Source organism: Salvelinus sp. IW2-2015, linkage group LG34, assembly GCF_002910315.2.
Source record: "Salvelinus sp. IW2-2015 linkage group LG34, ASM291031v2, whole genome shotgun sequence".
In the NCBI taxonomy this organism is placed as follows: Eukaryota; Metazoa; Chordata; class Actinopteri; order Salmoniformes; family Salmonidae; genus Salvelinus; species Salvelinus sp. IW2-2015.
In genome coordinates this window covers 1076163-1099401 of record NC_036873.1, presented here as the reverse complement: position 1 = coordinate 1099401, position 23239 = coordinate 1076163, and the positions used below count along the sequence as shown (strand labels likewise).

Here is a 23239-nt window from a genome sequence, read left to right as displayed (position 1 = left end):
GAGGTAGGTAGCCAAGGCTTTCGACTCTGTCAATCACCGTATTCTTATCGGCAGACTCAACAGCCTAGGTTTCTCAAATGACTGCCTCGCCTGGTTCACCAACTACTTCTCAGATAGAGTTCAGTGTGTCAAAACGGAGGGCCTGTTGTCCGGACCTCTGGCAGTCTCTATGGGGGTGCCACAGGGTTCAATTCTCGGGCCGACTCTTTTCTCTGTATATATCAACAATGTCGCTCTTGCTGCGGGTGATTCTCTGATCCACCTCTACGCAGACGACACCACTCTGTATACATCTGGCCGTTCTTTGGACACTGTGTTAACAAACCTCCAAAACGAGCTTCAATGCCATACAACACTCGTTCCGTGGCCTCCAACTGCTCTTAAACGCTAGTAAAACTAAATGCATCCTTTTCAACCGATCGCTGCCCGCCTGCCCGACTAGCATCACTACTCTGGACGGTTCTGACCTAGAATATGTGGAGAACTACAAATACCTAGGTGTCTGGCTAGACTGTAAACTCTCCTTCCAGACTCCTATTAAACATCTACAATCCAAAATCAAATCTCGAATCGGCTTCCTATTTCGCAACAAAGCCTCCTTCACTCACGCTGCCAAACATACGCTCGTAAAACTGACTATCCTACCGATCCTCGACTTCGGCAAGGTCATTTACAAAATAGCCTCCAACACTCTACTCAGCAAACTGGATGCAGTCTATCACAGTGCCATCCGTTTTGTCACCAAAGCCCCATATACCACCCACCACTGCGACCTGTATGCTCTCATCGGCTGGCCCTTGCTACATATTCGTCGCCAGACCCACTGGCCCCAGGTCATCTATAAGTATTTGCTAGGTAAAGCCCCGCCTTATCTCAGCTCACTGGTCACCATAACAACACCCACCCGTAGCACACGTTCCAGCAGGTATATCTCACTGGTCATCCCCAAATCCAACACCTCCTTTGGCCGCCTTTCCTTCCAGTTCCCTGCTGCCAATGACTGGAACGAATTGCAAAAATCACTGAAGCTGGAGACTTATATCTCCCTCACTAACTTTAAGCATCAGCTGTCAGAGCAGCTTACCGATCGCTGTAGCTGTACACAGCCCATATGTAAATAGCCCATCCAATCTACCTACCTCATCCCCATATTGTTTTTATTTACTTTTTTACTCTTTTGCACACCAGCATTTCTACTTGCACATCATCATCTGCACATCTATCACTCCAGTGTTAATTTGCTAAATTGTAATTACTTCGCTACTATGGCCTATTTATTGCCTTACCTCCTTATGCCATTTGCACACACTGTATATAGACTTTTTCTATTGTTTATTGACTGTACGTTTGTTTATTCCATGTGTAACTCTGTGTTGTCCTTTTCAAAACCATCAATGTTAAATGGGCTGCAGGTATCAGAGAAGTGTTGTTTTCTACCCTGTAGAGTACAAATCAGCCCAAGGAAGCGTTTTCACAGTTGAGTAGTGCTGTGAAGAGAGCACTTGAACGTTTCAATTGACAAGCCTCTGTTTGATGTTAATGAATGAAGCCTTTCCAGCAATTCCCCTGTTTGAACTAGACATTACATTTCCTAATATTTACTTGCCTTGTATATCAGTCCAAGACTAATTAGATAGTTATTGCGCATTGCCATGGCAACAATCTGCTGTCTTTGATACTGTCATTTTAAATATTCGTTTAAATTATTAGGAAACGCCTCTGGGGAAACATTTATCTCCAAAACAAGTCTCAGTTATTTAAACATGACTCACACAGCATAGCAGCAAGATTCACAGACAACTTTCTGAAGGATCTCATTTTGCAGGTTGAGGCGGCCTGGCTATCTACTAAGTGTTACTAGGAGACTCTAGGTTGAAATATGCACAGCACTCAATATGTTTTGCAACTGTATGTGTGCGGGGTTGTGTGTATTTGTGAGTGCTAGCACGAAGGCTCCCGGATCTGAAAAGGGATTGACACATGTGCTGAGCAGGTGCTTCAGCCTGCAGACTTCCCTCCCGTACCTGGTGTGTCGATGCGGCTGACCAGCGTGTCCAGGAAGTGGACTTACCTGGGGTGTTGATGGGCTGACCAGCGTGTCCAGGATGTGGACGTTACCTGGGGTGTGTTGATGGGCTGACGCAGGTCCAGGATGGGACGTTACCTGGGTGTGTTGATGTGCTGACCAGCATGTCCAGGATGTGGAATTACCTGGGTGTTGATGTGGCTGACAGCGTGTCCAGGATGTGGACGTTACCTGGGTGTGGTTGATGTGGCTGACCAGCTGTCCAGGATGTGGACGTTACCTGGGTGTGTTGATGCGGCTGACCAGCTGTCCAGGATGTGGACGTTACCTGGAAGGGTGTTGATGCGGGCTGACCAGCGTGTCCAGGATGTAGGACGTTACCTGGAGGGTGTGTTTGATGCGGCTGACCAGCGTGTCCAGGAAGTGGACGTTACCTGGAGGGTGTGTTGATGCGGCTGACCAGCGTGTCCAGGAAGTGGACGTTACCTGGAAGGGTGTTGATGGGCTGACCAGCTGTCCAGGATGTGGACGTTACCTGGAAGGTGTGTTGATGCGGCTGACCAGCGTGTCCAGGAAGTGGACGTTACCTGAGGGTGTGTGATGCGGCTGACCAGCGTGTCCAGGAAGTGGACGTTACCTGGGGGTGTTGATGTGGCTGGCAGCGTGTCCAGGATGTGGACGTTACCTGGAGGGTGTGTTGATGTGGCTGACCAGCTGTCCAGGATGTGGACGTTACCTGGAGGTGTCGATGCGGCTGACCAGCGTGTCCAGGATGTGGACGTTACCTGGGTGTGTGATGCGGCTGACCAGCGTGTCCAGGATGTGGACGTACCTGGAAGGGTGTGTTGATGCGGCTGACCAGCGTGTCCAGGATGTGGACGTTACCTGGGGGTGTGTCGATGCGGCTGACCAGCGTGTCCAGGATGTGGACGTTACCTGGGGTGTGTTGATGCGGCGACCAGCGTGTCCAGGATGTGGACGTTACCTGAAGGGTTGTGTTGATGTGGCTGACCAGCGTGTCCAGGATGTGACGTTACCTGGAAGGGTGTCGATGCGGCTGACCAGCGTGTCCAGGATGTGGACGTTACCTGGAAGGGTGTGTGATGCGGCTGACCAGCGTGTCCAGGGATGTGGGACGTTACCTGGAAGGTGTGTGTTGATGCGGCTGACCAGCGTGTCCAGGATGTGGACGTTCTCGTGGCGGTGGAGGAGGATGAAGGAGAGGAAGGTCTGCAGCAGGGACCGGCTCTGACACCGACCGCACGAACAGGTCCAAGATAGGCCGTGGTAGTCATCACCTCCTCCAGGGTCAGCTAGAAGAAACACACAACCATCAGTAGGCTGGATACAAATACGCTGCATCCTTCCTTCCAATCTTCCTGGAAGTAGTGACTGATCTGACATTGATCTGGAATGGTGGATGTAATACTGTGCGATCCATGCTTGTGTTATACTGACCTTGTGGAGGGCCGGTGCCAACACAGGCAGCAGAAAAAGCCATTGTAGATGTTAGCTGACCAGCTGTCCCTGATGCTGGGGTGAGCCACCTGAATGACTGCATTGCAGAACTCCAGTGAGTTGAGGAACTGGACCAGGGTGGGCATATGAGCCAGTCCTCTCTTATGGAGGCAGTGCCACTCCTCACTGGGCACCTCCAGCTTGGGTGGCAGAGACGAGTAGAGGACCGCTCAGCCCCGTGGCCAGCACCTAGAGGAGGGGAGAGAGAGAGAGAGAACACATTTAGTGGAAACCCCTTCAAGTAGGCTATTGCTATTTACACCATATAAACTGTACACTGTGGTCTGGTATCATGAGTGTGCATCCAAGTTGCTGGGAATAACTAGGATCTGATATTATGTGTGTTTTCCTTTCATCTTTGCATGAGTTTCCTTTGTGCATGCGAAAGATAAACTATCCCACTTCCTCAATGCCTTGGCAGGATAGAGCGATGCTCTGAACCAGGAACTGAATGGGCCTCTGTTCTGACTTCCGGTACAGGTATATCCCTGTCTTCTCCATTGGCTTATCAGGCAGTAGGAAGCTAGGCAGGTAAACCTGTGACAAAGAGGTATTGTTAGCCTACTCCTGCTGTGCAATTAGTCAAATACTGTTACATAACTGGTTATCATCCATGCGAGCCTGTACAAGCTCTCCACGGTACAGGTGAGATTGAAAAAAATTCTGTTGACAGTTGCCAAGCTAAGATAGTCAAGTCCACAACGGCTTAACAGAAGTGTTTGATAGTGAAGATACTAGTCGCAACAGGACAAAGTGTTCTGTGGGGGGATACTGTAAAAACATTTCAGATGGCAGACTGGTGAGTTGAGGATTACACTTTAGAGAGTTATAGCTAACGATTACAGTATACATTAAATATGAGCATTGAGCAAACATACATTAATATGAGTGTGGAAGTGTGTGCACAAATGACTTTTATGCATTTGTGTGTTCACTCTGGCTTCACTCTTAGTGGTTTTTATGGCACAGATATAAAATGATGTTTCCCCTTCCATGCTTTGAGCTGTACTGTAGTATAATCTACCAAGTCCCTTCTCTTCATGGTCTCACATTCAAACGACTAGTGTGTGAATCTTGCATGTGATAGGTCAGCTTCTTTGAGACCTTAGTGAATATTCGACCACAAGAAGCTTCATCCCCCTCCCCCTCTCACTAAAGCGAGTGGAGAAAGGCAGCATTACTAAAATGACCTCTAGTTGATTACCTCTAGTGATTTTGTTTAACCTTTATTAACTAGGCAAGTCAGTTAAGAACAAATTCTTATTTACAATGACGGCCAGGAACAGTGGGTTAACTGCCTTGTTCAGGGGCAGAACGACAGATTCTTACCTTGTCAGCCCGGGGATTCGATCCAGCAACCTTTTCGTTACTGGCCCAACGCTCTAACCACTAGGTTACCCCTGATTTACCGGTTGCCCGCTTCATCAATAACAATGGGCATTGACGTATGGCTGTGTGATTTTAGAGTTACCATCCAAAAGCAAGTGATTTCCCTGGTGAGCTAATGCATCAAGATGGTGGGCATGGTTTGTTGGTATTCTAATCAACAACAACAGGTCAAAGTTACTACCATCAGTCTATGGCAAAATCGATTAACATCATTTATAATCATCGACTTAAGTGTTCATCCATTTTGTTTCATCAAACTAATATTTTTAAATAGTTTACATTTTAAATATACGTCTAAGATGTGTATAAATTATTTTTACAGCTGGTCTGAGTTTAGCCTTTAATAAACATAACCTGGTTTACATTATCAAAAGCATATGAATACCACACGTTTAACATACAACAGCTCCACTCTCCCTCGACCTGCTTTATTATGCATACAGGAGCGAAAGCATATTGGCTATGAATAATCATACGCCTATCAGGGACAAAGAGGTCAGGGATATTAACTTTCTGGTATTTGGTACAATGGTTAATAGGACATTGAGTCAAGGGCAGAACAATCATCCATATGACATTATACAGAGGAGAAGAGAGAGAGGCGAGAGGGGGGGGGACAAAGTCTAAACAAAGAGAACAAGAGAAGGTCAAAGGGACAGTGAGACCTAAGAAACAGAAATACAGAGCCATAAAACGAGAGTCACAAATCACAGACAGAACGTGAAAGAGACCAAAAAGAGCAAGACAACAGTATCATAAAGACAAGACAGAACCATCTCCTCACCCGGACAAAAGTAGGTGTTCTCTGCAATGTGCTGGGCCACCGCTGGTTCTCTGCAGACAGTGACATGATGAGGAGCAGGGCGTCCCGGGCCTGCTTGGCCCACCAGGCCCCTCCGGTGGATGAAGGGGATCAGCAGGGAGAGATCAGGAAAAGTTGGCTGCCCCCTTGGTCCTCGCTGTATAATAATAAGTATCCATCATCATTAATAATTGATGGGATTTTATTAGAAGCTTTTTCAGTATCGTCAAAAGTGCTTTACAGTATTATGAAGGAGAGGAAACTCACCTAGTATGGAAGAAAGGGCTCCCAGTGACAGAACTGGTCCTTGTGCCAGGACACAACAGTCACAATTTGGGTTTGAGTAAATGACACCAAGCTCAGGCCTTCCACCTCCGGGCCAGCTGTCCCGAGCACCGGCGACAGGAGCATCATTTAAGGGTCGTAACCTACGGTTTGTGGTTGCAGTAAGGGCTGCCGCGCCTGGCCACGATTCATCTGCGTAACAATTCCTTAGAAAGAAGATGACTTTAATTGTCAAGTTTGTCAGCTGAATGTTTTTGATTTCCTTTATCCCAAACCCCCCGAGACACCCTCACCAATCCGTGACAGATTCCCTGTCAGGACCAGGGAATTCCAACCCCCCCCAAACCCCCAATGTTAACTGACCACCGTCTCTAACCTCTACACCCTACAACTTGAGCTGCTCCAGTTTTTCATTTCCCATCAGTAAAACTGTCGCCGTCAGGCTTCCACAGGGAAGAGGCCTCTCCATGACGTTTACCCATCACCCACAAACTCCAGGATGGGTCCCATTGCTTCTTCCGCCTGGCCGGCGTTCCTCCTCCATGAGCAGGAACAGCATGTGGTTTTCACGTTAGTTTTCTTGGCGCACCGCGCTGGCCTCGTTCGCCGAGGATGGGCCCGCCGAAACGCATGGGGGCCCGCGCTGGAGAAGGCCGATGACAGCCAGGGCGCCTGTTGCTGCTGGCTGTGCATGCGGAGAGGATCATGTTTCTCCAGGACATTCTTACCAACCTGGAAGGGAACAACGGGGAAGTACAGGGTTATGTCCATAGAAATTAATATAATACCTGTATATCTTCTGGGTAAATTTCACCTCCATTTTATACAAGAAGAAGTCAAATTTAAGATGAGTATAGTTCTCGCCAGGTTGAACTGAATATTGTCTTGGTCAACTTTTAAGGTTTTATTCGATAACTGCGATAGAGCAGTTAATAAATTTCAACTAACAATAGAGACCACAAAGCTATTTACAGATATGCCATTTGCCTACTGTCATCGTAAACAGTTTGAAATCAAATTTAGCAAGTTATTTCCATCCGCGGTACACCAGAGTATAAGACAAACTCTTCAAACTCTGCCAAAAGTGCTTACCAATGATGTTCAGGCTAAATTAGAGTTGAGTGAAAAATGTTGGTTTGTTTATGTTGGGTAATATTCCTTTCTCGGAAGGACTCTTAAGTGACAGTTTATAATATGCATCAGAGAACCCCCTGCTGCTGCCTGTATGATCCTAGATGAACACAACATCTCTATCACAAAGTAGGAAGATCTGAGAGAGAAAACAACTCAAGTCCTACGGAAATAAATCGGGAAAGCTGAAATGGCATCGTTTTGTGTATTGCAATTGTGGTATATAATTGGGTTGTGGTGTTTCCAATTCAACCTGTTTTTGCCCTGCGCGGATTCTGTTACCTGAAAATGTAAATGGCACACCAAAAATCAAGTGACATCGCATTTATACTTGGACCAGTGGAACCATAAACAAAATGGAAACGCTGACAGCGACATGCACATAATATAAAATAATTTGGAATGGTAAATCAAGCTTTGATATGGAAAGTGGTATAAAGGCTGGTGTTCGCTCTATATGTTTTTGTGCCTTAGTGTGCAGATAGTTTCCAGTCCCTCTCTTAGAGGACCTCCCTACATAAAGTCCCACTAAATGAAAACAGGGACTGTATTCCAGTAGGTCCACAATGCAATGAAAAGAAGTTATGTTGCCTGGGAAAAACAAAAAATCTTGTATTTCTCATTGGAAAGGTTTCAAGGTAGTACCTTCCCTGTTTTCAACTAGTTTTCCCATAAAACAATTCCTTTAAATTTGAACACAACCCAGACATGGAAGGAAACTATTCATAAGACCACCAACAATGAAGCCTCACATGTTCCCCACCAGGCCCTGCTACCAATGGCGGATGGGAAGTTCCACTGAGATAGCAGAGGATGAGCCAGACTGGCTGGACTGAGAACAGAGCCCCAGGTGGACTTGCATTGAATTCCCAAGGCATGAATAGGCGCGATAACCGCACAGGAGCTGAGTGAAGAGAGGGAAGAAGAGGGAGGGAGTAGTGGGATGGGTTGCTTATTAGTTGCCACTTCCTTCACTCAGGTCTGTCTACAATCCTGTCGGGTATTTTCTGGTGATAACAAATCACTTGAGGACATAAGCTGTGGGTAACACGTAGGAACTAGAGCATGATCAAGTGGCCTTTTCTAACCCACTGAACATGACTGAACTTTATAATACATGGTAGGTGGATGGAGGCATGGAAAGCTGTTCAGGATAAATGGATAACATGTACTGGTAACAATAGAGATACATCAAATAAAATAGTTCCCTTTGGGTGTACTGATATCTGTATACAGGAACCATAGTGAGGTTGAAACAAACTGTTTGCCCAGAAAACATATTATGCTTGGTCCTGGGCAACCCACTACACTGAGTGAATAACATTCAGCTTTCTCCAGACATCCTAACAAAAGGACAAGTGGTTTCCCAAGGGGTTCTGGAGTGGGAGAGAATAAGGCTGGAAAGGCCAATTGAACTTCAATGACAGTCCTACCTATTTTTCTGAAATGTCAACAGTTTCCTCAATTAACAGGGTTCGGGGGGTGCCTAAACTTAGCAGGGCTGGGGCCTTTTCCCAGGAATTCCTTCAGCCCAACACTCAATAGCCACTCTCTAATCCAGGCTATTAATTAAGCCAAAACGTAGCAATTAAGACTTTCAGCTGGAGCCGTATTGTAAGGCCCAACTTGCCCTGCAAGAGAAGGTCGAAAGATCTTATAAATGTCCCTATATTATCAGAATATGGATTCTGTTTTTGGAAAACCTTTACAGAGTCACTTCACAGGCCTAACATTTATATTATCGCCATAAGAGCGGGCGCCACAATTTGGGCCCAGCGTCGTCTACTGGTTAGGTTTTGCCGGTGTACACCGTAATTGTAAAATAATAATTTGTTCTATACCTGAGTAGCCTAGTTAAAATGAAGGTTAAATAAAAAATAATAAATAATGCTAAATAGAGACACAAAAGCTTAAACAGATTGAACATAATATAATTTCAGGCCCTCTTGGTGTTTACTTGGTTTTATTGTATTATCTGGACTGTTCTACGTCCAGCAACGTGAGCTCCAACGCCATTTACAGTAAATTTACGTTGTGTTTTCCCATTGCCTTTACTGTTATTCTATTTCTCTGTAGCTGAGAGGGGGTGAGACTCCTCCAAACTTCCCTCCCCACTGGGGTTGAACTGAGCTGAAATAGAGAAGAGGAGGAGCCAGTTAGACAAGTCATTATTTCAGTTTACATACTGTAACCGTTCAGTTACCGCAATGAGGTCTGGGGCTGAGAGGGTTCACGTTCATGGGCGGGATTGTAGGAGTTTAGGTTGTAGGATTTAGGAAATGTTTGTGTTATAGGTTCTGTGGTGGGGTTTGGAGTTATGGTTCCAATTATAAGAGTTTGTGTTTTAAGAGTTTGAGGAAGAGCTTCTGGGTTAAAGTGATTGGGCTACAATGATATGMATTTAGTGTTCTGAGGGTTTGAGTTAGGGYCYRGGTTCYACGAGATTGAGCTATACAAGTTAAAYGAGRGTTTTGAGCTGAAGTTATATCTRGGGTTACAAGACAGAGTTGTGGTTGTGTTTACCTGTGCCCAGTGGTTCTTGAACACGATCATGCATGTCTCTGGGTCCACCCCTTTCAGGACCAGGGCCTCCCCCTGTCTGCCATCCCTGTTTCTGTTGGCAACCATGGAGGCCATCATCATGGTGACCAGATCTCGTGTGGGTTAAACCATTACGCAGGACGGAGAGGGGTAGAGTCCTCACTGGAGACCGGCTGAGACCACTTGCACAGGGGGGTGAGGGAACACTGGGGATCTGCAGAACACAGAAAACATCATGTCATCATCCTGTACATGCAGATGGAGAATCAGTCATTTTTAATTGTTCAAACCTATAACAATACATACTATGGCATACTGTAGTAGTAGCTGACAGATTAAGACTACTGTAGCCATAGGACAGATTCAGGGTGATTGATTGGGACATACTGTACAGTTGACCACGAGCCAAATAAACCACACAAACACTGCAGCAGCCTGCAACACGGTCTTCTCTCCCCCTGGATTCACAGCAGCTAGGCATGCGAGAGACAAGAGGGGGAAAACAATGACAGGGCACAGGCAGAGAGGAAGAGAGCGAGGGAGAGGGGGGGACACTCAGCCGGTGGCACAACCCATACCCTCTATTCCTCAGCTCGACAAGTGCCTGCCAAAATGCTTACCCAGGGAAAAGTGGTGATCGCTTTGTAATAATATAAGCCATTTAGCAGACGCTTTTTWCCAAAGCGACRTACAGTCGTGCTCGCATACATTTGWAAGTATGGGCGGTCCCGGGAATTGAACCCWCTATGCTGGCKTTGCAAGCTCCATGCTCTAGCAACTGAGCTACAGAGGACCACAGAGTTACAGACGTAACGCCTCGCTAGTACGCTACAATGCACAGTGAATTCCATAAGGTCCCAGTGACACCACTTTCATCACCCACTCACTCATCTTGTGACACCAGAAGAGATTATGACGCATGACAATAGAGTGTGTATTACCAGCTAGTGGGCCCGCGAGAACTAATAAAACACYATTCTTTCCATGAATGGTCTGGAACTGTTTTGGTATGTAAAATATGTTGATTTTGTCTGTAGCCTAAAGTTATGTTGATTCTGTTGGTTTTAGCTCTGTCCAGAAGCGCCTGAGAAAATATGTGTCCCTCACATATCTAGAGAGTGAGGTCAGGTGTTCGTTTCTCACACTGCTCGTCAGTCGGGAACCAAAATAAWGATTAAAAGTACTAAAAATAACTTGTCTGTCAAGACACTGCAGAACTGTTCCAGCCTTACATGCTGACCAGACCGGACCCGYCGCATGCGCTAAGGGCTAAAATAGAAGTCATTCCTATTTCTGACGCAGATCGCGCTGCAAGTCCTGCCTCTCCCATCTCCTTATTGGTTTATAGAAGCAGGTACCCACGTACCATCTCCTCATTGGTTATACCCACGTGGGGTGGGATTCGAAATAGATTCAACACATGTGATTGGCCGGTAGTTAGCGTGTGAATTCCAATGAAAGTTTTTAGAAATGCGATCACCAAATATACAGTTTTAAACGATAAAAATGCCGGTGTGATAGGAGGAGAGATGACTAGAAACGATTCGGTTGGCCATTTTATGTGTGAATTAATTGTCGGAGTAGAGGTCCTTGTGCATTTCAGGTAAAATAACAACTCAATGTTTATATCCCAGGACAAATTAGCTAGCAACAGCAAGCTAGCTAAATAGGACAAATTAACGTAAGCTAGCAAGTGCAATTTAACTAGCTAAATTGCCATACATGTTTAATGCTTTTCGACCTGTCCCCAAATTAATGTCATTGGTTCAGAGTTTGTTTTGATAGTTTAACCTGCGTGTCGTGATCGCGTTTGGTGTGGGGGGGGCAAAATACATTTATGCACGATAGCGCACGATGGCAATTGGGTTCCGTGTTTGCGTTTACCTGCTACACTTAAACCTGTATCCCCACAGATTGAAATAAAACACAAATACATCCTCTATGCTTATACCAGCACCGATGGAATTTGCAATGCACAGAGCCATTGCTAACTTAAGTATGTGACTGTGACAGTCAGATAACAATAGGTGCAAGCCAGGGTTATTTGTTGCTTCCCTTGTAAAGGAGGTGATTGTACAGGAAAGGTGACCATTGCTSCAAACAAAACCTTGGCTATCTGCTAACACGGTGTAGTGCAACAGGCCATCTCCCTCCCCGCCCCAGTCCCTGCTCAGGTCAGTTATAAATAGGACTATATCTCAGGATGGAGGATATTTAGATTCTATTATCTTCCTAGAATCCCATGTTTCCGTTCCTCCGGAGACAGTGAACGGAGACTATGGCGGTTCTGAGAATCAGATGATTTTCATTCTAGAGTCTAGTGCTATGTGATGTCATTGGCCAAGTGCCCACATCGAATGGGCGTAATTCTGAGAACAACTGATGTTCAACAGATTATATCCATGCCAACAGATCACACTTTGAAGACTTGATAACAGACTAACAATTGGGACTGACTAGACAGTAAATWAAAAAACTGGGCTACCGACTCAACCTGACAACAATGCAAACAAACGCACAATACTTAGTTAGTCGTTGCTAGGTACTAGCATATAATCAACCAGGTCAGTAAACAACATTTTAGGACAATGTCTTCTATTGAAGACGTCTTCTTCATACAGTGTACAATAACAACGCATGAATTGYAGCCATGCACTGCAGGAGTTCAACTGTAACTGTAATCCTGCTGGAAGCAGAAGCAGCTGCAGACCGTCAGACCACAATGACCAATTAGAGATCAGAAASGCTGCCCCTCAAACGGCCTCTCAACCAATCACGGCCAAGTCAAACTTTTTTTTGAATGGTTTCGACCCRYTTGAAGAGGAGAGACTCAACAACCAACCACAGAGCTTGGCMCAACAGARAGACACTGAAACACTCATGCTAAAGCTAAACACATCTGTTTTTAGTTAACACAGGGAACGTGCCTTATAGGAATGCATGRRGCAGGGTCACCCAGGACAGAAATCGCTGAAATTCCTACCTCTGTTTCACCATGGTTGCTCGTCTTGTATCGACGACACAGAATGTCTCCTCTTTACATCCAGACACACCCAGTCCTGTGGAGATAGAGAGAGAGGGAAAAGTCTAACTTTGACACACCAGAGGAGGTTTGAGAGCAGCACTGCCAGACAGTGTGAMTGAGTGGAGTTCCTGGTAATGTGGTAYGGAGCAGTGGAATGACTGGAGACTAGAGCTATGTGAGGAAGTGAATGGACGATGTGAGTAAGAGGCTCAGAACACCACTGACTGTAGAGAGAGAGGGGGAGTAACACAGAGAGAAAGAGAGCAATTCAACGACACCCGCCACATCCACACACACTAAACAAGCATGGAGACAATTGGAGAGTTTCAGGTTGTGTTGTTGCGACTTGTTGGTGGATTTTTGGGGGTGGTTGTGTATTTTTTTTTTCTATGGGGGGTTTGTGGTCTGTTGTGATGTTTGGGGGGTGGGGTGGTTGTTGGAGTTTTTAGTGGGGTGGGTGTTTTTTTGGGTTCATCTGTTTTGGAGGGGTAGTTGCAGGGTGGTTTTGTGTTGGTTGGGTCATGTTGGGGTTTGATGTTGTGGGTGGTGTTTGGGTTTGGGTTGCGTGTTTGGGCGTTGTGGGGTTTGACTGTGGGTTTTTTTTTTGTCGGGTGCTGGTTGTTAAGGATTAGTTGTTTTATCGGTGTCATGGTGTTAGTGGGCATTGGGGTGTTCGGTTCGGTGGCTTGGGTGTGGGCTCGGGGTTTTGGCTGTTTTTGGGGGTGTTTGGGTTTTGTGGTGTGTGTGTGGGGGGTTTTGGCGGGGGGGTGGGATGTTGTTGGGGTGTGGGTGTTGGATGGGGGGCAGGTGGTGAGTCTGGTTGTTTGAGTGGTGTTCGGTTTGTGTTTGTTGTTCTTTTTTTTGGTGGGGGGGTTTGTGCTTGGTGGGTGGGTGTTTGGGTGTGGTTGTGTTTTTTTTTTTTTTGGGTGTTGGTTTTCTTGTTTGGTGTGTGGTGGTTCTTGTGCGTTTAGGTTGCCTGTTTGGCTTTTTGTTGTTTGGGGTGGGTTCGGTTGGTCGGCTGTTGGTGGGCTGTGTGTTTTTGGGGTTAGTTCTTTGGGGTTTTTTGTGGTCTGGTTTTGGGTTTTGTGGTTCTTGTGTGGATGTTTTTTGTTGGTTGGTGTTGGTGTTGGTGGTGGGGGGTCCTTTCTTTTTAATTGTTTTTTTTACGGTTTTGTTGTTTCAGTGTGGGGCGCTTTGTCGGGGTTTGCAGTGTTGGTTTTTTCGGGAGGTCGTGGCTATGTATTTGTGTTTTGCTTGGGTTGTTTTTTGTTTTTGTTTGTTGTTTTTTTTTCGTCCTGGGGGTTTGTTTTTGATTTGACACCCGTGACTTCTCAGGAGAGTGGACGGAGCCGTAGGAAAGGGCCAACAACCGCCAGCAGCATTAGGACCGCTAATCTCCCCGGCTTTGTGCAAGGAGGTGCCATGCCAGAGCCCCTGCCACAAATGACCTCGCACAGGCCACAAATGTGGCTCCATACACAAACAAAAACAACTCTCTCATTTCTCTCTCCTCCAAATTTTCTTCCATCAATCTCGCTGACAGGTCTCTGAACTCCCTCTCCATTTCACTCTCCTCCAATTTCTCCCTCTTCTCCCAGACTGGCTCTGGTTCGACTCCTCGGCTTGACAACCACCCGGTGGCCACCCCCACATTGTGGGGGGGGCTGTCCTTTGGGCTTCCGTTGTGGCCGCGCACCCCGGCGCCGTCGCCCGTCCTCCCCTTCTCTCCTTCGCATCTGCCCGCAAGGAAGGCGATCCTGTCCTGCCAGGATTTCTTCAATTCCAGGATCCCTTCCCACCAAGATCTCCTCCTGGGCCAGCTGCTTGGTCCTGTTGTGTTGGGGATCTTCGTGGTCACGATCGTCATAGTTAGTAACAGGATTCTGTGCAATTGACGCTACCATGATGGATGGGTTCCAAGCTATAAATTGTTTTTAGCCTGTGAAAGTGGCACAACAAAACAATAAAGCACATTTGGTCAGAAAGAAACGTGCAACGTTCTTGTGTTATCTAGTTGCTCACAGGCCAATGTACAACATAAACAGATCCCACAAGAACACAGTGGGGAAAATGTGGGCTGCCTAATATGATCCCAATCAGAGACAACGATAAACAGCTGCTTCTGATATGGACACCAATCAGGCCCTGACTGATAGATATAAAAAAAAACTGCATGTTACCCCCCCTCTAGTCACACCCCGACCATAACCAAAAATCGAGAATAAAAATGCTCTCATGGTCCAGGGGCGTGACACACACATACCACACACACCCATATACAGTTTGAAGTCGGAAGTTTTACATACACCTTAGCCAAAAAACATTTAAACTCGTTTTTCACAATTCCTGACATTTAATCCTAGTAAAACTCCTGTCTTCAGTCAGTTTAGGATCACCAAGTTTATTTAAGTAATGAGAAACGTCAGAATAATAGTAAGAGAATGATTTATTTCCACGCTTCATTTCTTTTCAGTTCACTATCTCCAGTGGTCAGAAGTTTACCATACCTCAATTAGGTATTTTGGTATCATGCCTTTACATTGTTTAACTTGGGTCAACGTTCAGGTAGCGTTCACAAGCTTCCACAATACGTTGGGCTGAATTTTGGCGCCCATCCTCCTGAAAGAGCTGGTGTAACAAGTCAGGTTTGTAAGGCCTCCTTGCTCCGCAACGCTTTTTCCAGTTCTGCCCACACATTTCTATACGATTGAGAAACAGCTGCTTTAAATGATGGCCACTCCAATACTTTGGACTTTGTTTGACCTAATGCCATTTTTCCACAACTTTGAAGTATGACTTGGGTTCATTGTCCATTGAAGACTCTTTGCGACCAATCTTTAAATTGCTGTCTGAAATCTTGAGAGTTGCTTCAATATCACATAATTGTCCTATCCTCATGATGTCATCTTTTTTGGTGAAGTTGCACAGTCCCTCTGCAGCACAAGCACCCACAACATATGCTGCCATCCCCGTGCTCAAGTTTGGGATGGTGTTCTTTCGGCTTGCAAGCCTCCCCTTTTTCTCCAAACATAACGATGCATTATGGCAACAGTTCTATTTTTTTTTTTCATCAGACCAGAGGGCATTTTCCCAAAAAGTAATGATCTTTGTCCCCATGTGAAAGTTTGCAAACGTGGTCTGGCTTTTTATGGTGTTTGAGCAGGGGCTTCTCCTTGCTGAACAGCCTTTCAGGTTATGTCTATATAGGACCTCGTTTTAACTGTGGATAAATGACACTTTTGTATCTGTTTCCTCCATCTTCACAAGTCCTTTGCTGTTGTTTGGGATTCGGGATGCGCTTTCGCACCAAAGTATGTTCATCTCTAGAGACAGAACGCGTCTCCTTCCTGAATGGTTATGACGGCTGCGTGACCCATGGTGTTTATACTTTGCTACTAATGTTTGTACAGAGAACATGGTACCTTTCAGCGTTTTGGAAACTTGCTCCAAGCTGAACAGACTGGTGGAGGTCTACAATTTTCTTTACTGAGGTCTGGGCTGATTTCTTTTGATTTTCCCATGATTCAAAGGAAGAGGCCTGAGTTTGAAGGTAGGCCTTGAAATACATCCACAGAGTACAGCCTCCAATTGACTCAAATTATGTCAATTCGCCTATCAAAAAGCTCTAAAAGCCATGACATAATTTTTCCTGGAAATTTTCCAAGCTGTTTAAATTGCCAACAGTCAACTTAGTGTATAAAACGTCTGACCACTGGAATTGTGATACAGTGAATTATAAGTGAAATAATCTGTCTGTAAACATGTTGGAAAAAACTTACTTATTCATGCCAAAGTAGATATCCTAAGCTACTTGCCAAAACTATACGTTTGTTAACTTCTTATGGCTGCAGGGGCAGTAACTGAGTAGCTTGATTTGAAAGGTGCCCAGCAGGGGCCCAAGAGTAAACGGCACTGCCTCCTCATCTCAGTTGCTCATATATGCATATTATTATTAGTATTGGAAGAAAACACTCTGAAGGTTTTCTAAACGGTTTGAATGAATGTCTGAGTATCACATATACTCATATGGCAGGCAAAAAACCTGAGAAGAATCCCCAAACAGGAAAGTGTGAAATCTAAGGTTGGTCGATGTTTCAACCCAGCCCCTATTGATACACAGTGGAATATGGGTTTGTTTGCAACTTCCTAAGGCTTACTAGATGTCAACCGTCTTTAGTAAACTTGTTTGAGGATTCTACTGTGAATTGGGGGCTCATAAGGGCTGTGAGCCAGGTGTCTGGAGATTGTCGACCGGCTCTGAGGCGCGATCACCGAGAGAGCTCTTGTTCCATTGTTTTCTACAGACATAGAATTCTCCGGTTGGTACTTATGACGTTTTATTTAAAAACATACTAAACGATTGATTCCATACATCATTTGGACAATTTTCTACGGACAGTAACGGAACATTTTTTTTTGTTGTTTTTTTTTTTTTTTGTTTTTTTTTTTTTTTTCGTTTTTTTTTTTTTTTTGACATTTCATCTGCAACTAGGGACCGGCTTCCATGATTTTGGATTTAGATTTACCAAACGTGCTAACAAAAGTAGCTCTGGTACATCAAATGATGGACATTATCGAACTAAATCAAAACATTAAATTGGGAACTGGATTGCCTGGGAGTGCCATTCCCTGATGAGATTTCATCAAAGATAAGTGAATATTTATAATGTATTCTGACTTCTGTTGGATACCAATCTGGCAGATATCTTTTGCTGCTTTGTTTGTCTGAAAGCTGTACATCAGATTATTGCAATGGTTTGCTTTTCCGTAAAGTTTTAACAAATTGAACACAGCGGTTGCATTCAGGAGAAGTGTATCTATATTTCCATGTCCTAACATTGTATTTCATCGACATTTTATAATGATGATATTTTTTTATATTATATTTCTGTAAATGATGTAGCTCTCTGCAATATCACTGGATGTTTTGGAACTAGTGAACATAACGCCGCCATGTAATACTGAGAATTTTTTTATATAAATATGGCACTTTCATCGAACAAAACATATATTATTGGTGTAACATGAAGTCTATGAGTGTCATGCTGATGAAGATCATCAAAAGGTTAGTGATTCATTTTATCTCTATCTGTGCTTTTTGTTGACTCTCTCTTTTGGCTAGAAAAATGGGCTGAATTTATTCTGTGACTTGGCGTGACCTAACAATAATCGTTTGTGGTGCTTTCGCCAACTTTGTGGGGATTCAACAACAAGATTACCTTTAAAATGGTATATAAATAACCATGTATGTTTGAGGAATTTTAATTATGAGATTTCCTGTTGTTGAAATTTGGCCCCTGCACTTTCACTGGCTGTGTCATATCGATCCCGTTAACGGGACGCAGCCATAAGAACAGTTTAAGGGACATCGGCAGTTGTGAGGAGGAGGGTTTATTCTCCAGGTCTTAACCGTTTCCAGAACTTCTTGGGGTTAGACCCACAGAGAGGAGAACTGCTTCCCTTAAAGTAACTAACTTTGTGCCTTCGGATATTCTTGAGTGGCCACTTATTCTCATTTGCCTAACACGACCTGAGCCTGAGTATGCGTGTGCCGAGTCTTTCGCAAATGGCAATTCCTTGAGGTGAGAAACTCTGCAAGATCATGGTCGAAACCTGTTTATATTCTCTGTTCTGGTAACTCACAGACATCATTCAAAACAGTATAAGAAACTTCAGATGTTTTCTATCCAATATGAATAATAATATGCATATATTACACTGGGACTGGAGGAGCCGGCAGTTTACTATGGCACCTCTGTGACGCTTTCCATCCAACTACTCTAATACTTGCCCTGCAGCATAAAGAAGTTAAATTTTGATGAATTGTTGTTAGACAGGAAGCACATGGGATGAGCTCTTTAATCACCACTCAATTAAGTCAGCATTCCCATTTGACTCAGGCCATGCCTCCTTGCCCCGCCAACATGTTTCTCATCTCCTATCCTTCTAAATGCAAAATCCTTATGCTTCTCCTGTTTTTCCCCTGCCCGCTAGAAAGTTCCTCCCTGCAGGCAGTCACTGAGTCCGAGGTGCAAAGAGCTCCTTAAACTTGACCCCCAAAAAAACACTGGGTCAGATGGTTAGACCTTTCTTCTTTAAGGTTGCCTGCTATCATCGGCCAAGCCATCTCTGACCTTTTTAAGAACCCATGTCTCTCCTTTTCTGGGAAGTTCCCATTGCTTGGAAGGCAGCCATGATCATCCTTTATTTAAAGGGGAGATCAAGCTAATCCTAACTGTTATAGCCTATTTCTATTTGCCCTGTTTATCAAAAAAGTGTTGGAAAAAACTTTGCTTTCTTGGATGGCTTTCCTTTGATGTCTAAGTATTCTTCTCTGCTAATTGCAATGCTGGTTTCGCTCAGGTTATGGAGTGCCACTGCAACCTTAAAGGTCTCATGCTGTCACCTTGCCCCTTGATTCTAAGCAATTTTTGTTGTGGCTGCTATTTTTTATTGACTTGGCCAAAGCTTTTGATACGGTAGAACCATGACATTCTTGTTGGGCTGGCTAAGGAGTATTGGTGTCCCTCTGAGGGTCTTTGGCCTGCGTTTGCTAATACCTCTCAAAGAGTGGCAGTGTATGAATCAGAAAATCGATGTCTCAGCCACTGCCTGTCACTAAAGGATACTCCAAGGGTCAATCTAGGCCCCACGCTTTTTCCATTACATCAGCAACATAGCTCAGGCCAGTAGGAAAGCCCTCTCAATAATTTATATGCAAGATGATACAGTCTTATACTCCAGCTGGCCCTCCGATTTTGTGTTAAATGCTCTACAACAAAGCTTTCTTAGTGTCCAACAGCTTTCTCTACCCTTAACTTGTTTTTGAACATCTCCAAAACAAAAGGTCCATGTGTTTGGTAAGAAGAATGCCCTTTCCCCACAGGTGTGATTTATCTACTTCAGAGCGGTTAGAGCTTGAGTAGTCACCTCATACAAGTACTTTTCGGAGTATGGCGTAGACGGTACACTGCTTCTCTCAGCCAACATATCAACGCTGCAGGCTAAAGCTAAATCTAGACTTGGTTTCCTCTATCGTAATTGCTCCTCTTTCACCCCAGCTACCAAACTAAACCTGATTCGCTGACCATCCTCCTTGCTAGATTACGGCGACATAACTTAATGAGATCGTCAGGTAGGGTGCTCTCGAACGGCGAGGATGTTCTTTACAATTCGGCAATTCCTAATTTTTCTTTTTTCAAAACATCAAATTTGCCACTAATGCTCCTTATAGGACACATCACTGCACTCTACTATCCTCTGTAAACTGGTCCCATCTCGTATACCGTTGCGAGACACGTGGTTGATGCTTATTATAAACCCCTCTTAGGCCTCACCCCCCAATTGAGAATATGCCCTGCACCCTCAACCTCCACATTCAACACATGTTCTAGACCAGTCCCAATCTGCTTAAAAGTCCCAACGCACACCGTCAAGGGCCGCTCATCTATTTCAGTTCGCTGCAGGCTAGCGACTGGAACGAGTCTGCAACAAACTAAAACTGGACTGTTTAATCTCACAATCTCTTCATCAAAGACTCAATTATGCGTGATGTATTGTTTGTCTCTACCTTCTTGCCTTTGTGCGTGTCTGTGCCCATAATGTTTTTGTACAATGTTTTTAGTGGCTACTACCATGTTGTGTTGCTACCAATGCGTGTGTCATGTGTTGCTGCCTTGCTATGTTTGTTGTCCTTAGGTCTCTCTTTATGTGGTGTTTTGTCTCTCTTGTCGTATTGTGTTTGTCTATATTTATTTTTCATTTTTTAATTCCCAGCCCCCGTCCGCAGGAAGGCCTTTTGCCTTTTGGTAGGCCGTCATTGTAAATAAGAATTTTGTTCTTAACTGACTTGCTTAGTTCAATAAATAAAACATTTTAAAACCAGTTAATCCAATAAAATGACCCTTTGAATGTGATATTACAGTGCCTAACACTGTTTTGACATTAGGCAAACCACTTGCCACTATCATTAACATTGACTGAACATCAACATTTCCATAATTTCTATCCATGTTCCTGATCAAAGGTGTGATCATTCATAATCATTGATACCAAAATAAAATGTATTGTTTAAATGGGAAAGAAACAATGTTTAGCAGCACTAGTTTGCATTTAAGACCTGTCTTGAGCAATTGGCCATAGGTCCTCATCGACATCGCAGTAAATGTGCCCATTGTTCAATGTACTTTAGGGAAAAAACAATTTGGCATGGCGAACCCAAGCTGAACAACAGGTCCTGGAACGATGACATGCATTGTCATCCACGGGCCTGAAAATGAGGGTCGGTACGCTCATGGTATGCAATGATACATCTTTCTTGTACTGTCAATCGTCATGTATTGTATTTTTACAGTATTGTTTGTAGTGGCCTGTAATGGTGACTCAGTTTGTTCTGGCACTAAAACACCAAAGTTGTGGGTTCCGATTCCACTGGGGTCACATCGAAAATGTGCACACTCATTGTTCATGTCATTTGGATAAAAGTGTTTGCTATGTAACTGGAATATATTGTTTATGGTAATTACAGTAATCTTATTGGCCAATGCAATTTTAGTAAGAAGCTGTAAACCCCACCAATTCATTTAGGATAAACATGTTTACTGTACAGGGGGATGCCAATTGTTACATTACAGTAAAACATCTCTGATCTGTCAACATCAGATAACATTTACTGTAACAGTAAAATCATAATAGTCATCATCATAATAGCAACATTACAGTTATACACTGAGTATACAAAACATCAAAAACACCTGTCTTTCCATGACATAGACTGACCAGGTGAATCCAGTGAAAGCTATGATCCTTATTGATTCACTGTTAAATCCACTTCAATCATTGTAAAATGAAAGGGGAGGAGACAGATTAAAGAAGGAATTTCAAGCCCTTGAGACAATGTGAGACATGGACTTGTGTATAGTGGGTGGATTGGCAAAGACAAAATATTTAAGTGCCTTTGAATGAGGTATGGTAGTAGGGTGCCAGGCACACCAAATTGGAGTGTCAAAACTGCAACGCTGCTGGTTTTTCATAAAATACCAGTTTCCGTTAGTATGAAATCTTAATCAAAATGTATCAAGAAATGGTCCACCACCCAAAGAACAGCCAGCCAACCTTGAAACAACTGTGGGAAACATTGAGTTCACATGGGGCCAGTATCCCTGTGGAACGCTTTCGACACATTCCATGCCCGACGAATTGAGGCTTTCTGCAGGTCAAAAACATGACTATTAAGAAGGTGTTCCTGAGTCTTGTACACTCTGTGTAAATATACTTATATGTTTCTAGTTACAGACATCATTTTCATTAGGTAGTTCTCAAAACTGTAGTAGACAAACGTACCATCTATAGGTTTACAAACGGTTTAGCGATGATTAATTAAGAGCAAGTCAGATTAAAAAATCGTACTGTATCTTACAAATGAGAAGAGAAAACATATTAAAAGTTGTCACATTGCATTGTGAAAGGCAATTTAACTTTTAAGAACATGTATGCAATGAAACACTGAAATTCCTTTGTGAAGAATGTACTGTATGATTGTGCGTGTTGTACTTAGTTAATAAAAATGTTGCTTAGAGTTTTGGCAACAAATATCTTATGATGATCTGTTTTGAGTTTTGCACTATGCAGTTGGAAAATACTGGTGGAAAATCGCACCAAAGTGATAAAAAAATGTTACCCTAACAGCTGACAAAACCCCTACACCTGTCCTCCCTCTCCCAAGTACAAGGCGCACACAGTGGTTCTTAAAGCCAGAAGATAATATTCTTTAATGACCTACTGTACTGTCACCGTTCTTGGATCATAAGAACATATCACAGAGAAGCCCAATTCAAGGAGGGCATCTTTGTGTCCAAATATCAGCTGAATGTCAGAAGTCACCATAATAGGAAGGAAACAACCAGCGGCGTGGCTGTTTGTGTGGTGAGTGCGTATATATGTGTAGGAATATTACACTGTGCAGTAGGCGATATGCTGACTCAACAGAATCCAACTCACAGCAGAAGCAAAAGCTAATTTATTTCCAATCAACAGAGCATTACGATTACTATCTGCCCCAGGCCCTCAAAGGGGAATAATAGATGTATTGACAGCGTTAATTTCATCATATGAACTACCAACAGAAATTAACAGGTGTGTTCACATACAAACTAACAGGCAAATACCATTCACTGATGAGAATATTCTGTCCTATATCTTGGAAGTAACTATTTACTCAGTTTGTAAGATCTCTTTATTTATCCTCATTTCTAATATTGAACATTCAAAACTATTGGTAGAAACCTTGTGGTTGAATTATAAAGTCTATAAAACAAAGAGTAACGTTAGAACTCGGGAAGGTATACTGTGCTTATATCTTGTCTACGACTCCTGCAGGATGGGAATGGTGTGGCATGGAAACAGAAGCATAATGTCATGGAAAGCTTGACCAATAAGGACGTTAGAAAGCCATCACTCCTGAGAGCCTTGATGTAAGGGCTGGGGTTGACGTTCTCACCACCTACCCAACTGCTAATGCATC

The 23239-nt window shown here is 44.0% G+C and overlaps 1 pseudogene; it reads right to left on the bottom strand.

The window, feature by feature from the left end:
* LOC112067919 (FHF complex subunit HOOK-interacting protein 1B-like) overlaps nt 1–23239 on the bottom strand; it is a 54046-nt pseudogene that overhangs the window by 9630 nt on the left and 21177 nt on the right.